Here is a 16725-nt window from a genome sequence, read left to right as displayed (position 1 = left end):
AAAATTTGGATAATGAACCCAGCATTGAAAACCACAAAATGGCCGCGCCTGACAGGGGAACGGAGCAAAATCCTTCCAGCCCATCGGGCTCCGAGCAATCAATTACAACCCTGGACTCAAGGAAGGAAGCTGATCTTAGAGATCTAATTAAAAATTTACCTTCAAAATCTGATCTGGCTACCATGATGGGCAGACTGGAAGCGAAGATGGAGTCCGTCGAGGCCGCAATGCAACAAGTGACCAACCGCGTTTCAGACCTAGAGGAAGAGAGAGATGTCACCCAGGCACAAATCACCAACCTAGCTACTATGGTTGAATCACAAGGCAACACACTGGCTAGCTTTCAGAGGTATGTCGACGACCTGGATAATAGAGGCCGTCGTAATAATCTAAGAGTGAGAGGCCTTCCAGAGCAACAAGGGGAGGATGTAACCTCATCACTTACCGAACTATTTAACCTACTCTTGAATAAACCAGGAGAAAGTCCTATTTTATTTGACAGGGCTCACAGATCCCTGAGACCCAGGGGCTTGGCGCAAGACGCCCCCAGAGATATCATCTGTAGACTGCATTACTTTTCCGTTAAAGAGGACATCCTCCACTCTCTCAGGGATACTTCCCAACCACTTCTATTTCACGATTCACCAATTCAAATTTTTCCGGACCTTACCTGGTATACTCTCCAGGCGAGGAGATGCCTGAGACCAATTACTTCACTACTACGCCAGCGTTCCATTAAATACCGCTGGGGCTTCCCATTCGCCCTAATCGTACAACACAAAGGCACATTACTCACGATTACCTCGTATCTGGATGTGAAGCCTTTCTTGAGAGCTCTGGATCTCCCAGACACAGCTATAATGGACTGGAATACACCTCCTGCATCTACAGTTAGCTCTTCTGCTCCCTCAACCCAGCGAGGATATACCCCTCTGAAGAAACGCCGACCCGACATCCGTCTATTTTCTCCCAACAGACGACCTCCAGCACCTCAAAGGGAAAACAGAAAGTAAATCTTCAATCAGTCTCAATACTCCCGTTTCAACTAAATCTTTTGGGACTTAACACTGCAATACCCTTAAGCACACGCGATCTCCAGGAACTGTCCTTTACTACCACCGGCTACCGACCTGTTCCAACCTTCCCTACCCGGGAGATCCACAGCACACGTTACACTCACTCGAAATCCAGCTGAAAATTCACCGGAGTTATAATTTTTCCTGCGACGAAGTCGGACTCAGAAACTTGCACTCCATGCCATCTTCACAGAGACTTCAGTCAAAAGTTACCTTGTAAAAGATCCTCTTGGAGGCTTAGATCTCCGAGATAACTCTGCCTTAACATAGGTGTAGGGGGAAGCTGCCGGTTCAACTCCTGCCAGGTTGTATATCCCCCAACTGTAAAGGTTACATACCAGATTTTACACACGGACTGTTATCTAGCTTACACCTTGTACAAACCCCCCCTTCATCCCGACCTTTCACCTTTACCAATCCCCTTACAATCCTCCCTATTAGGTGTTGAACCAGGCCCCAAGCCTTAACGGCAACAAGCATGGGCCACATCATATAACGATTAATTTGTTGCATCATTTTCATGGAGATTTTCGTAAAAAAAATTGACAAAATATTAATAATGAAAATAAAAAAATAAATAAAAAAATAAAAAAAAATATATAAATTATAAAAAAAATAAATGAAAAAAAAAAAAATATATATAAATTTCAATTAAAAAATAAATAAATAATTACGCCCAAACATTTATACATGCGATACTCTATCATTATAACAGTATTGAGTTCTTAAGCCCATCCATTAAGTCAATCTATTCTCCATTGTGTATTTTATATTTTGTTCATAGTTACCTTTATAACATTGTATAAGCATCACATAAATCCCTCTCCCCCACTTCCTACCATCCCTACCCGTTTGAAACCGGTCTCCCATAACGTAGGCATTGGGTATATGTAAACTTTGACTTACAGGGACTGCTACACACAATCTACCCCCTCCCCATCGCTACATTTGTTACCTCCTCACACAACTTAAGGTCTTTGCAACACCGCTATGTCACTAAATACAGACATTATATATTATGAAATTTGGTGGGATACTTGTCCCCTCTTCTTTCGCTCATAAGGAGAGGAGGTGTTATACAGTAGTAGATGGTGATAATGTCTGTTATATTCCTATAATCACATTTTTATATTCATCTACACATTGGAATTATCCTAATGAATATGTATTAACAGACTTCTCTGTACAAATCATTTACTGCACATTTTAATGGAAGGTATTTATGTATCTACGACTCTCATGTCCACGCTTACCCATCTATACTTTCCCCATTCCACCCCTATCCACACCTTTCCCCCCAACTCCCTCCCCCCTTCCTCTTTTTCAGCAACACTCACACAAAGGATGACGGGGCTCCACCAGATAGTTCCCGGAACCGATCTGGTTTGATATACACAACTATATTTCTAACACTAGGAGTCATCCACAACTTAAAGGTATCATAATATTCCCTGCACTATAGATTTGATACATGGAATAGTCAAATTTCAACCCCCCTACATTACCCTCCCCTTCCCTCACCCCACCCACCCTTCTGTCCCTTTATCCTCTCTCTTTCTCCTTCTCTCTCTCTTTCTCTCTCTCTCTCTCCATCTCCCCCTCCCCCTCGATAATCAACACACTCTGCTGGGTTTCAACTTGTTTCAACACGAGCACACAATGAATACTTTTTTGCTCCACTGTCCAATCTGTATTTGGAAGGATTTTATGTTTATGTACTAACAGGTCTAGTGATGTATATTTGTATATCATGTATATATTACCTATAATATGCCTAGAGCTCACACCTGTCCACCTCCTCTCTCTCCCCCCCCCTCCCACCCCACCCTCCCCTCCCCCTTCAACCCACGAACCTGGGAGAGCCTGGCGTCACAACTAATTCAGCAAACTCGCTTTTGGGTATTAATAAAACACTCCCTAACACATTGACATTGACACACTTGTCTCCTCAAAAATTCAAACTTTAATAGTGGATTTCACTACACAGGGCCACTTCTTGTCCACCCGCCCGAGAAATTAGCTGTTCCTCTTGTGCACGGAGAGAGAACTAGCACACCTGTCATCGCTTTAGAGCGTGACAAGACACAGGCAACCACTAGCCGTGTCACTACTGTCTGGGAATTCATCATTGTCTCAAGGGGGGCACACATACCTGGGCCCTCCTCGCAACCACCAGACACTCTTCGGACGAGCGCCGCTGCCTCTTGGCACACTGCCGTCTGACTATCGTTAGTACTTTTGTTTATCCTTGCTACTTTTATTTTATTTCATTTTTCTTTTCTTCACTTTGATTCTACTTTTACCACATATTTACTTAAGGAGTTAGTTGTCCGCAGTTTGCTAGGGCTATACTATACACATACACGAAAAAAAAAAACAAAAAAAAATTATAATAGAAATCACAATAAGGATAATAAATAAATAAATAAATAAATAATAAAAAAAAAAACAAAAAAAAACATAATATTAAAGAAAAACATTCAAACCCTAAAGGAATAATTAAACAGAAACTAATATAAACTTATCTACTTGCGGGGAACATAACTGTGCTACAAGATAAACCTTGATTGGGTCTTTCTTTGGGTCCACCTTCTATAGAAGCGAATTTCACACAACCTCACATCATACGTGGCTTAAGTCAAACACTTAAGTCCCATATATATATACAACTCTTTAATAAATAATTACGTCACATCAAGTTAATTCAAAAAGATTGCTAACAAACAATATTAACGGGGAATAGGCTCCACCTAACCCTAACCAGGACCACTTCCGTACCCCGTAATCTCTATTGGAACATATATAACACCCCCCCCCCTCCCTCCTGCCCCATCCACCCCCCTTTTATTAAAAAAAAAAAAAAAAAAGGGAATCTAAAAATGGCAACTATTAAACTATTAACACAAAATGCAAGAGGACTAAATACCCCTGAGAAAAGAACCATTGCCCTATCTGACTTCAAAAGACATAAAGCTGACATTATATTTGTTCAAGAAACTCACTTCCGAGCTGACTCGATTCCCAATTTGCGAAATAAAGACTATCCGACAACATACTACGGTAACTACACAGGCTCTAAGTCCAAGGGAGTGGCAATTTTGATAGGAAACCGTACCCCGTTTGTTTATCAAGACTGCCTATCCGACGACTCAGGGAGGTTTGTCTTTGTAAAAGGGAAAATAGGAGACACCAAAGTCACGTTAGCCAATTTATATCTGCCCAACAAAAAACAAAATGCAACACTGAAAAAAATACTATATAAACTAACCTCCTTCCAGGAAGGCATTCTTATCGCAGGCGGGGATATCAATATCTCACTGGATGGTGACCTTGACTCCACTGCCACATCCCAACTTCACCTAACTCAGACTCGGAAACAAATCTCCACAACACTTTTCGAAGCACAACTATTCGATAGTTGGAGAACCATCCACCCTACACGTAAGGATTATTCATTTTACTCCCCTCCATCGGGAACTTATTCCCGTATTGACGCCTTCTTCCTCCAACACAGATTCCTCCACTTAGCTAAATCGGCCTCGTACGGGCCGATTACTTGGTCGGACCACGCACCTCTGACGATGGATCTGTTGATCCCTTCCATACCTAACCCGACATCCCAATGGAAACTTAACGATCTAATCCTAAACGACCCTGAGGTAATTTCGCAACTCCAACATACAATCACCTCCTATTTTTCGGACAACGCCCACCCCGACAGCTCGCCTGCTTTAATTTGGGAGGCACACAAAGCGGTAGTAAGGGGCGAACTGATTAAAATAGCGTCCCAATTAAAGCGGTAGAGAGAACACACGATCACACAACTGATTCGTGAGTTAAAAATACTTGAAAGTAGACACCACCAAGGGCTCAAAGGCCTAGAGGAATATAAAAACATATTAAAAAAGAGATCTGAACTGACTACACTTTTACATCTCCACGCCAAACGCAAAATCTCTCTGACCAAACATACATACTATACGAAGGGGGGAAAAGCAGGCAAACTCTTGGCTCAAACCCTCCAACAACCAAAACAGTCCACATTCATTTCTGAAATCAAATCGGAAGACGGTTCTACGTCCAGACATATGCCAGACATTATAAATTCTTTCCATAAGTACTACACTAATTTATACAACCTTAATACATCAACTCCTGCCTCGGAGGATATCCAACATTTCTTGAGTACTAGGATCAAACAAACCCTCCCTTCAAGCGATATTGCTTACCTAGAGGAACCCATCACAATAGAAGAATTCACTAACACTGTCAAAACACTTCGATTGGGTAAAAGCCCTGGTCCAGATGGTTACACTGGGAAATATTATAAAATACTTTCCCCAACATTAGCCCAACATTTCATAGAGGCATTCAATGTACGAAATTTAGCAACCACACTGCCCACCTCAGCTTTGGAGGCTAATATATCTTTAATTCCTAAATCAGGAAAAGACCCCTCACTCTGTGGAAACTACAGGCCGATTTCTTTAATTAACATCGACTTAAAAATTTTAACCAAAATACTAGCCACCAGACTAAAACCCTTTCTTCCTCTACTCATACACCAGGACCAGGCGGGATTCATCCCCACTAGAGAAGCTAAACACAACACAACGAAAATTATAAACATCATTCACTGGGCTCAAAAACACAAGGTTCGCAGTGCCTTGCTGACCATAGATGCGGAAAAGGCCTTTGATAGGGTCAGCTGGGTGCTGCTTACACATACAATGCAACACTTAGGCTTTGGCCCTCGTTGGTTGACTTGGTTATCTACCATCTACTCATTTCCGACAGCAAGAATTCGCATTAATGGCCAACTATCTCGCCCAGTCACAATTACAAATGGCACAAGGCATTTTGTTCGTCCTCGTCTTAGAGCCCTTCTTACAAGGGATCAGAGATAATTATCTCATTCAAGGAGTTCGAATTGCAAACCACGAATACAAGGTTACGGCGTTTGCGGACGACCTCCTATTCACCATTTCTAACCCGCTTACCACATTACCACACATCCTCACAGAAATGAAGATTTATGGTACGATTTCCAACTTCCAAGCCAACCTATCGAAATGTGAATTAATGCCAATCTGCTCCCCTTCCTCACACAATAAAACACTGCGGGAAAACTTTCATTTCTCTTGGGCCCCTCATTCAATTAAATACTTAGGAGTTCACATTCCATCAAACCTAAACAACCTCTTCGATCTAAACTTTCCTCCCCTAGTGAAATCCATTGACTTGGATCTGCAATCCTGGCAGAAACCCTGTTTTGGCTGGTTCTGTAGATCTAATATAATAAAGATGAATATCTTGCCGCGACTATTATACCCGCTTCAAACATTACCCATCATGATACCTAACAAGTTCTTCAAAACAATCAGAACCTTAATTAACAACTTTATATGGACCAACAAACATCCACGTTTAGCCCTCTCGACACTAAACAACACTAGGGATCAAGGAGGAATTAACCTCCCGGATCTTGAAACATACCACAAAGCAACCCACCTGGCCCGAATTTACGAATGGTCGCGACCTAACCCAAACCTCCACTGGGTGCAGATTGAAAATGCATCTTCGCCCATACCTTTACATTTAAGACCATGGCTATTCACAAACCCAGCTCAGCGTCAACTCACAATTGATAACCATCCCACGATTAGACCTACTCTTCAAATCTGGCAGAAGCTAACCAAAACATCATCAATTGCCCCTCACTCCTCCCCGCTATATCCTCTCACGCACAATCCAGATTTTCAAAGAGGGCAATCAGGGAGCACGTATGACCTCTACCATTCTGGCGAGGCCTTACAACTAAAAGATATCACCGACACCAACGATAACATAAAATCCTTAACTCATCTAATTCCCAACACCACCCCAACGGGCAACCAACGATTACACTATGCCCAACTGATCCATTTCCTTAAAAGTTCCAATCTCTTTCTTGCAGAGAAAAGACCACTGACTGACTTTGAACAACTTTGTTCAGAACACACAATCACAAAGAAATTACTTTCTATCATGTATAGACTAATAAGGAAATCTAGAGATATATCTTTACCTGCTTGCACAAAACATTGGATGGAGGAACTGCAAATAGACATACCTCACTCTGACTGGAAAAAATTTTTCATGATCGCACACAAATCCACCTCATCCACCGCTGCTCAAGAAAGTAATTATAAACGCATCACCCGTTGGCATTTCACCCCAGCTAAACTTAAAAAAATACATGATCTGACACAACAGACATGCTGGAGATGCAATCACGACCTAGCGCATCATGCCCACATTTGGTGGCTATGTCCACAGATAGCAACATTCTGGAAGAGGATTCAGGTCATAACACAGCTGATACTTGCTGCTACCATTCCGCTTACACCGCAACATTACTTATTCTCCTTAGCCCCTCCAGATATCGGAAAAAACAAAGCCTCACTGTTCAATTACTTAGTAATGGCGGCGTCACAACTCATTCCTATATACTGGAAGCAAGCGCAAATCCCTTCTATCAGAGAGTGGATTAGTAAAGTAGACGAGGTCAGACAAATGGAAGAAATAACCTATGCACAAACAAAAAAATTTCAAACCTTTACCAAAATCTGGAAGCCTTGGCTGCACTTCCTGGCAACTAAAGGCATCGAATACTCTAAGCCTAAATTCGCTTGAATCTTTCACCTCCCAACCCTCTCCCCCCCCTACAACCTCCCCACCACGTAACTCATGTCGTTCAACATTCGAATGCCCACCTTAAACACAATCTCACGTCAATCTACTATCTCAGTTAGACTACACACACATTTAATGCAATGCTCGAATCTAACCTGTGATTTCGTACAAACGGTCTCATTGAATTACTTAATTATTCCCTGCCATAACTAGCAACACTGCAACAACTGCGCCTACCCTCTCTGTCAGGCTATTTCCTATTAATTCTACCTGGTTGAATTTTAAATATTGTTTTATTTATTGGTTTTTTAGTTGACCAACTTGAATAAATGTTGAGTAACTACCTTGCCATGACAGTTTATCAGTTGGCTTACTCACTTACTCTGTTTTGAACCTTAATTATTGTGTTATCTACTGTTTTGTATACATTCCATGAAAGTATTTACTGTGAAACTCAATTTTTGTGTATTCTACTGTAATGTATGCAATATTTGGTAATGCATTCTGTGACACATCTTACTGTTCTATATTTCAATTTCAAAAAAAAAATAAAAATCTTAAATTGAAAAAAAAAAAAATGTGCCGAAAAACCCGTCTCATACTCGAGTATATACGTAATTATGTTATTTTAAAAATATTTTGGACAACGGTTTTCACAATACTTTTACATAAAATAAAATAAAAAATAAAGATTTTGAAACATGTTTTTTATTCTTAAAGTCAATGTCAATTATTCACAGCTTTGTTACAGCTGTCTGTGACTCCAGTTCTTCATCTTGTGTTGGTCACAGGTTCGTTAGGTTAGTTCATTGATCACAGCTCACCTAAATTACTTTTGTGTTGTTTACAGACCTGCTGAGTTCGACTACGTTGCTCTTAGTGAATGAATCAAAACACCAACAGGAGATAACTCTGAGGCAGAGGCAAGATTGGCTCCGCATAAAAATTATAAAGTTCATAATGTGCAGATCAATGATTACAAGCCGTTTAACTTATTGCAAATGCAATTATAAACATGAAAATCAGATTAACATAATTCCATTCACTAGAAACTATTTTAATTTTACTGTAATATGTAGATATTCATTTTCGATAATAAGGCCTTATGACCTCCTGCAGATTAAACAAATGAAAGCCATTAAACATTTGAAGTGAAGCATTTCATATTAAAATACAATGCATTTATTTTCTTACTAGTGGGACTCCCCACATAGTGAGAATATGTGGTGTTTAATTATTACACAGCCATTGCCATGTCTATATTAGGAACGAGGTATTTGACACAGACTAGACTTATGCACAGCAACAAAAATCGGCTCAACCGAACCATTTATCCTCAAAATAGAACATTTTTCAAGATGCCCAAATTTGGGCCATATGTTGGTTTGACTTGCCAGAATTTCGGCACCGAAAACTCAATTTGGGAACAGAATCTGACAAAACAAAAGGACTAATTAGTGTATATAATATTATGTATATTTTTTGCTGTACACCAGTGGAAAATTTTCTCACCATTTAGTTCATAGATCAAGTGAGAAAAAGTAACCAACAGATGGAAAAATAAGAGGAGGAGTATATAAAAAAAAATCTATATTGATATATGTATATATTACCGTATATACTCGAGTATAAGCCGACCCGAATATAAGCCGAGGCCCCTAATTTTACCCCCAAAAAATGGGAAAACGTATTGACTCGAGTATAAGACTAGGGTGGGAAATGCAGCAGCTACTGGTAAATTTCTAAATAAAATTAGATCCTAAAAAAATTATATTAATTTAATATTTATTTACAATGTGTGTATATAATGAATGCAGTGTGTGTGTATGAGTGCAGTGTGTGTGTATGAGTGCAGTGTGTGTGTGTATGAGTGCAGTGTGTGCGCGTATGAGTGCAGTGTGTGTGCGTATATATTAATTGAATATTTATTTCCAGTGTGTGTATATAATGAGTGCAGTGTGTATGAGTGCAGTGCGTGTATGTATGAGTGCAGTGCGTGTATGTATGAGTGCAGTGCGTGTGTGTATGAGTGCAGTGTGTGTGTATGAGTGCAGTGTGTGTATGAGTGCAGTGTGTGTGTATGAATGCAGTGTGTGTGTATGAGTGCAGTGTGTGTGTATGAATGCAGTGTGTGTGTATATGAATGAAGTGTGTGTGTATATGAATGAAGTGTGTGTGTATATGAATGAAGTGTGAGTGTGTGTGATGCAGTGTGTGTTTGTGTATGTGTTGGTGGGGGTGGGCGTTTTGATATATTATTCATTTTTTTATTAATTATTATTTTATTTTTTATTTTGTAATATTATTATATTTGTTTATTATTATTATTTATTATTTAAACTGAATTATAAATTTTTATTTTTTTTTATTATATTTTTTTTCGTCCCCCCTCCCTGCTTGATATATGGCAGGGAGGGGGGCTCCTTCCCTGGTGGTCCAGTGTCATTGGCAGTTCAGTGGGGGGGAGAGGGGGCTGGCAGAGCTGTACTTACCTTTCCTGCAGCTCCTGTCAGCTCTCTCCTCCTCCGCGCGGTCTGTGCAGCTCCCTCTGTCAGCTCCCACTGTAAGTCTCGCGAGAGCCGCGGCTCTCGCGAGACTTACACTGGGAGCTGACCGAGGTGCTGAACGGACGGCGCGGAGGAGGAGAGAGCTGACAGGAGCTGCAGGAAAGGTAAGTACAGCTCTGCCAGCCCCCCTCTCCCCCCAGTCTGTATTATGGCAATGCAAATTGCCATAATACAGACTCTGACTCGAGTATAAGCCGAGTTGGGGTTTTTCAGCACAAAAAATGTGCTGAAAAACTCGGCTTATACTCGAGTATATACGGTATATATTTATTATATTTATGAAATGCATATACAGGGAGTGCAGAATTATTAGGCAAGTTGTATTTTTGAGGATTAATTTTATTATTGAACAACAACTATGTTCTCAATGAACCCGAAAAATTAATATCAAAGCTGAATATTTTTGGAAGTAGTTTTTAGTTTGTTTTTAGTTTTAGCTATTTTAGGGGGATATCTGTGTGTGCAGGTGACTATTACTGTGCATAATTATTAGGCAACTTAACAAAAAACAAATATATACCCATTTCAATTATTTATTTTTACCAGTGAAACCAATATAACATCTCAACATTCACAAATATACATTTCTGACATTCAAAAACAAAACAAAAACAAATCAGTGACCAATATAGCCACCTTTCTTTGCAAGGACACTCAAAAGCCTGCCATCCATGGATTTTTGATCTGTTCACCATCAACATTGCGTGCAGCAGCAACCACAGCCTCCCAGACACTGTTCAGAGAGGTGTACTGTTTTCCATCCTTGTAAATCTCACATTTGATGATGGACCACAGGTTCTCAATGGGGTTCAGATCAGGTGAACAAGGAGGCCATGTCATTAGATTTTCTTCTTTTATACCCTTTCTTGCCAGCCACGCTGTGGAGTACTTGGACGCGTGTGATGGAGCATTGTCCTGCATGAAAATCATGTTTTTCTTGAAGGATGCAGACTTCTTCGTGTACCACTGCTTGAAGAAGGTGTCTTCCAGAAACTGGCAGTAGGACTGGGAGTTGAGCTTGACTCCATCCTCAAACCGAAAAGGCCCCACAAGCTCATCTTTGATGATACCAGCCCAAACCAGTACTCCACCTCCACCTTGCTGGTGTCTGAGTCGGACTGGAGCTCTCTGCCCTTTACCAATCCAGCCACGGGCCCATCCATTTGGCCCATCAAGACTCACTCTCATTTCATCAGTCCATAAAACCTTAGAAAAATCAGTCTTGAGATATTTCTTGGCCCAGTCTTGACGTTTCAGCTTGTGTGTCTTGTTCAGTGGTGGTAGTCTTTCAGCCTTTCTTACCTTGGCCATGTCTCTGAGTATTGCACACCTTGTGCTTTTGGGCACTCCAGTGATGTTGCAGCTCTGAAATATGGCCAAACTGGTGGCAAGTGGCATCTTGGCAGCTGCACGCTTGACTTTTCTCAGTTCATGGGCAGTTATTTTGCGCCTTGGTTTCTCCACACGCTTCTTGCGACCCTGTTGACTATTTTGAATGAAACGCTTGATTGTTCGATGATCACGCTTCAGAAGCTTTGCAATTTTAAGAGTGCTGCATCCCTCTGCAAGATATCTCACTATTTTTGACTTTTCTGAGCCTGTCAAGTCCTTCTTTTGACCCATTTTGCCAAAGGAAAGGAAGTTGCCTAATAATTATGCACACCTGATATAGGGTGTTGATGTCATTAGACCACACCCCTTCTCATTACAGAGATGCACATCACCTAATATGCTTAATTGGTAGTAGGCTTTCGAGCCTATACAGCTTGGAGTAAGACAACATGCATAAAGAGGATGATGTGGTCAAAATACTCATTTGCCTAATAATTCTGCACTCCCTGTAAATATAGATTGATTGATTTTTTTTTTTTACTCCTCCTCCATTTTTTCTCTCTGTTGGTCATTTCTTACTTTATTTGTGAATAACCTCAATATTTAGTGTCTATTCTCTAATGATCAGTCATCTTTTTCTCCTCATTTATCATCTATTTCTTTGGCACCAAGAGCAGAATCCACATCCGCACTAGCCCCCAGTGCTTTCCAATGGGACAGTTGTGGATTGTCTGAGATTATCCAGAGGAGGCTCTCTAATTAGGTGATTTAGGCAACTGCCTAAAGCCTCGCGCCCGCCTAAATCACCTTAGGGCAGACTACCATGTCAGGTCCTCGGACCTGACACAGGAGGGGGCCCGGCGGCTTGCCCATAATGCCGCCGGGTGCGAGGCCCCTCCTGTCATTCTGGCCGGGAGAGAGACAGCCTTCTGTCTGCCCCGTTACCACCCCCCTACCCCCTGTTACTGCCCCTCCATCCCCCCACCCCCTGTTACTAACCCCTACCCACAGTTACTGCCCCTCCACCCCCTCCACCCTGTTACTACCCCATACCCCCTGTTACTACCTCCCTACCCCCTGTTACTGCCTCTCCACCCCCCCCCCCCCCCCCCCCACCGCACCCCCTGTCACTGCCCCTCCATCAAAAACCTTTCAAAGGCCCCAATGTTTTTCTTGCTAAGCGCAGAATTTCGGCTCATCAAATTCAACATTGTTAGATCATCTAAAGTATGGTATAGGCCCAGTTTTACCTTGATAACATGTTCTGACTTCAATAGCATTACTGTAGTAATTTAGAAATGGAGGATACCCCACTCACACCTAGGAATCCAGGTGCTTATCAGGGCCAGGGTTGGTAAAACCCAGTTTAGTAGATAAACTAAATTAGGTCCAGGCACTCAGGATTCCTGCAGGAAGGCAGGTTTATTGGAATAACAAAGTGCAACATTTCGGGCTGCACAGAGGCCATTATCAAGCTTGATAAAGGCCTTTGTGTAGGCCAAAACTTTGCACATTTTGTTCCAATAAACCTGCCTTCCTGCAGCAATCCTGAGTAAATTTACCTAATTTATTTTATCTTCAATTGCATTACTGGCAGAATAAAAGTCGGTACAATTTTGTGATCACTTTGATAATGTCTGCGTGTCACTGGCCAAATGTCAGAAAAAGTTATAGATCGGTTACCATTGACAGATAGTAATTTAGACCTTAGTGTTTTCTATTTGAAAAAAAGAATAGGCTATGAGTCTGTAGTAGAGTGTTGAGGGACAAAGATTATTACTTTTAGGTATAACATTTGAAGATAAGAGCAACAAGACAGCCTTGCTGAAATCCCCAAAGAAATAACTAAATTTTTTAAAGGTTAGGTGTCTAACCTATATGAAAAAAAAAAAATTAGATTAAAAAAGTAAAAATATTTAGGAGTTTATAGATGAATCAGTAAATTATGATGGTGTAAGAATCAACCTTCAAAAATTAGGGTCAAAATAACCAAGTTCAAGTTGTTGCGTTTTGTCTATTTTTATGTTATTTTTTTTTTTTTTTTTTTAATCAATGTTGTGAACTTTTAGCAAATTGGTTCTCAAGTTCACTGGCTGTTATATTATTTTTACATTTTTCTTATTTTTTTTCTTACTATTTATTATGGATTCTTAATGTACATATATAATATAGTGAATAATATGTGAATATATAATACTGAATAGTGAAGATAAACAATTAAAGCTGCAGGGGTGAATATGCAGATATAAGCGTTTCCCTTAAAGGATCACTCCAAACACAATAACAACTACTGCTTGCTGTATTTTAGAAATCATTTTAGAATACTGTGACTTCTTACTTGGGTCCCCACCTCAACTATGGTCATTGGAGAGTGGGAAGCTCTTGTTTGAGCTAAGCTCTGCAGTACAGGGCCTAGATCTTTGGCTAACAGTGTTCAGCTGAAGCTTGCAGTTAATGAGGTAGTCCTGGAGATCTAACAGAAGATCCTGCTTAGGATTTCTTTGTCTATCCTTCGTGGGTAAAGCAGGAGGAGGCACCGTCTGGTGGACCCCAGGTAAGAAGACAAACCAGTTTTGCTTGGAGTGTTCCTACTGGAGTTTAATTAGTACACTAGAAAAAATTCTAGTGCATCTGTATATGTCACTACATGTTGGGTTGGCGTATTGTCCCATAATGTCTAAAGTCCAGCATCAGATGTCCTTTTTCAGTATGCGTGTGTGCAGTTTTCATGCACATAATTCACTTTAATCCAGGCAGGATTATACTACTGCAGGTGAACTTACACCTTTGTCAGCATAATGAAATAAGTCTGTGTTTTCTTACAAAACAGTGAAGCGGTCTTGGTGCTTGGAGAAACCCTTTAAAGGAATACATATAAAAATTCCCTCTGGTTCCCCCTCGCACCTCTCCCTGCTACTACAAGGGTTAAAAATTTTTTTAATACTTATCCGATTGCAGCGGCGATGTCCTTTGGAGCTGGGTCAGCTCTCCACTTCCTCCGACGTCACCCTAAGGGGGAACTAATGCGCATGTGCGTTGAGCGCTTTAGGCCTTCCCCGTACGAAAGCATTGCTGCAATCGTGAGGACGTCCGTCATCAGTTAGGCGACCAAGTCACCTAGCAATCACGAAGTAGGGACAACGAAACACCAGTCAGCTTCATTTGGCATTAGTAAATGTTATTAGGGAAGTATTTTTTCCTCATCGGTTTCAAATATGTTTTGCCCACACAGATATAATAATTTCTATGTTTTCATTTGCTTTATTATCAGTGACTAGCCTGCCATTCTCACACTGAAATTGTTTCTATACAGTTTAATATTTTTAGTACTTATGGACTCTGTTGAAAAATCATTCTCATGTTCAATTTCAGTGCCTTATTAATTTAAAGTATTTTTTTCTGATTTGATTACCTTCTTTGCTAATTTTGTTAGTCTTTTTGCTAGATTCGTTAAGCAGTGTCTTCAAAGAAAAACACGGTGAAAATGCTATGAAAAGGGAGTACAGCCATAATTATAAAAATAGATTATTGATATAACATATGTCAAGAAACAATAGTTTAGGAGAACGTTAATAATGTTCCAATGTGAGATTTACTGAAAAAAAAAAAACAATATCTGCCTTCGAATGTGATAGACATGGCACTAAGAGAATAATGCCCCTTGCCCTGGGGTCCTTATTAGCAAAGAATAATCTTCCAAGTCACCTTTTCAGCCCAAATCATTGTAAACCTAGCCTACGCTATGCAGTTATAATTGTATTGAGTTGCATTGTGACAGACATATATAGAGGAGAATGTGACAATCTCTTTAAATAACTCCAAGATTCCTTTCAGTTCGTGTCATATAAGGAGACCACAGATGTGATCTGTTTCAACTCATCAGTGTCTCAAATACAATATAAAATAGTTCCCTGGACAGGCAATTAAAACATCAGCCTACAGCGGAAACAAAAAAAAACCCAAAACATTTTCAGCCAACCGTTTCTTTTCATTTGGGATTTCAAAACGTTCACATAGTGATTCAAATTAAAGGGGCACTCTAAGCTGGAATTCGTCCTTTTATTTAACCCCTTAAAAACGACTCTGTTTGCAAACGCAAGGCTCATACTAAGAACATTTATAACTAAGGTCTTCTGACTTTAGCTATTTTGACTTTTTTTGTAATGTATTTATTTCAAATCTTACTCTCTCATTAAGTGCACCTTATATGTTATAACTAATGTTTAAAGAGCATGTGGGTCTTTAGTCTATTAGCCTATATGGGGGGGGGGCGGGGCCTGAGCTTCATGGCGGCTGGACGTGCCTCGTGTGAGCCGGAATAATTGCACTCCAGCCAGCCAGAACCCGCAAAAACGCCTGAAGCCTGATCGTACCTACCTCAGGAGCCAGCCGAGGTGCCCCGGGTCTGCCGCCCACGGGTGCACGGAGCGTCCGCCGAGGGTGTCGGGAGTGAGGCCTAGCAGTATCGCCGGACGGGTGAGGCGGCCGATCCCCTGCTCCGCGCGACCTAGTGCCCTCCTAAGCCTGAAATAGAGCCCTGTTCCCCCCCCCCGGACCGGTGGGGGTTATCCTGGTCCACCCTAGCCTGTACCTGGAACCAAGCAACTTAAGTTTATCGCCCTGTCTAGTCATTGCCACAGCAGAAACACAAGATGGCGGCCCAACATACCCTACAAGTAAATGACTCCCAGCAATCCGAACCGGAACCTCTAAGCCCGGCACAGATCACTCAGAGGAGGCTGGATGACATTTTTACCCGCTTCTGGGCAGGATTGGAGGCACGCCAAAAAGTAGCAAAGGCCCAACACAGGGAGGACGACCGGGAAGCTGAGAGCCGGATGGTGAGGGGGCTCCCTATGCAAGTCCACAGCTCTAAAGCACATAAACCTCCTCCCATTACGAGATCACTTAAGCCGAGGGCCACGAGGGGCAGAACCCCACGACATTGTCCACACAGGTGGAGGATCACCCGCTACAAGCAGCCACCTTCCACCAAATCCTCTTGCTTACCCCTCAGAGGGGAGGAAAGGGACCCCAGGAGCCCAAAAGTCCGTGGCATGAAGATGTCGGCCTAT

The sequence above is a fragment of the Pelobates fuscus genome, chromosome 1 (assembly GCF_036172605.1).
Source record: "Pelobates fuscus isolate aPelFus1 chromosome 1, aPelFus1.pri, whole genome shotgun sequence".
NCBI classification, from domain to species: Eukaryota; Metazoa; Chordata; class Amphibia; order Anura; family Pelobatidae; genus Pelobates; species Pelobates fuscus.
This window is presented reverse-complemented; position numbering follows the sequence as displayed.